The sequence below is a fragment of the Nicotiana tabacum genome, chromosome 23 (genome assembly GCF_000715075.1).
Source record: "Nicotiana tabacum cultivar K326 chromosome 23, ASM71507v2, whole genome shotgun sequence".
Taxonomy (NCBI): Eukaryota; Viridiplantae; Streptophyta; class Magnoliopsida; order Solanales; family Solanaceae; genus Nicotiana; species Nicotiana tabacum.
Window position 1 is genome coordinate 15,136,878 of NC_134102.1, and position 872 is coordinate 15,137,749.

The following is an 872-nucleotide window of genomic DNA, read 5'->3' on the forward strand; positions in this document are numbered from 1 at the left end:
ACATTATTGTGTGGTTACATGAATATGTTATTGGTCGCCTACATGTGGTATGCCGGAAATATTTTGCCATGTCTTATAAAAGGTTATTAAAGGCAAAATTAAAGCAAGAAATAATTTTTCTTTTGATGATTTTGACCATGACAATCATTATGATATAATTTTATTCGTGTAAGAGACATTCAATATATGGAGAGTGTGACAAAAGATCTTGTAGTAAAAAATCAATTAAAAGCTCTGAAAGAACTAATTTGTTACTACCCGTATGTGTGAAATTGTTCATGATATTGATATTGTAGTAAGTCTCAAAAGAAATTTTTTGAGTTTGAAATATATTAATTTTAAGTGGTTGGCATATTGTGACTATAAATGAAAGGACGATTGATTATCTTCATATTACTTTAATCATAGCGGGTAAATATAAAAGGTCACCCCAATTTTTCTTCTATTTGTACTACACAAGAATAAGTATGATGATGTTTACTAAAATAATTATTAGTTGGCATGACCGGTTGGCCATCCTGGTTCAATTATGATGCGAAAATTAATTGAGAATTTACGTATATTGAAGAAATAGAAGATTCTTCAAGAATTCTCTTGTGCTGCTTATTCTCATGATATACCAGTTAAGGTTGGGATTGAATCCCTTGATTTCTAGAACGAATAAAATGTGATAAATATATGGGCCCAATAATCTACCATGTGGACCGTTTACTATTATATGATTTTAATAGATGCATTTGTTATCAACTTACAGTTTGACTTTTGCAAGGTTGCTTGCTCAAATTATTAGAGTACAATTTCAGAATATAAATTATGGTGATTTATCTTGATAATGCTGGTTTAAATCCAAGTTGGTTTAGCAGAAATTATAT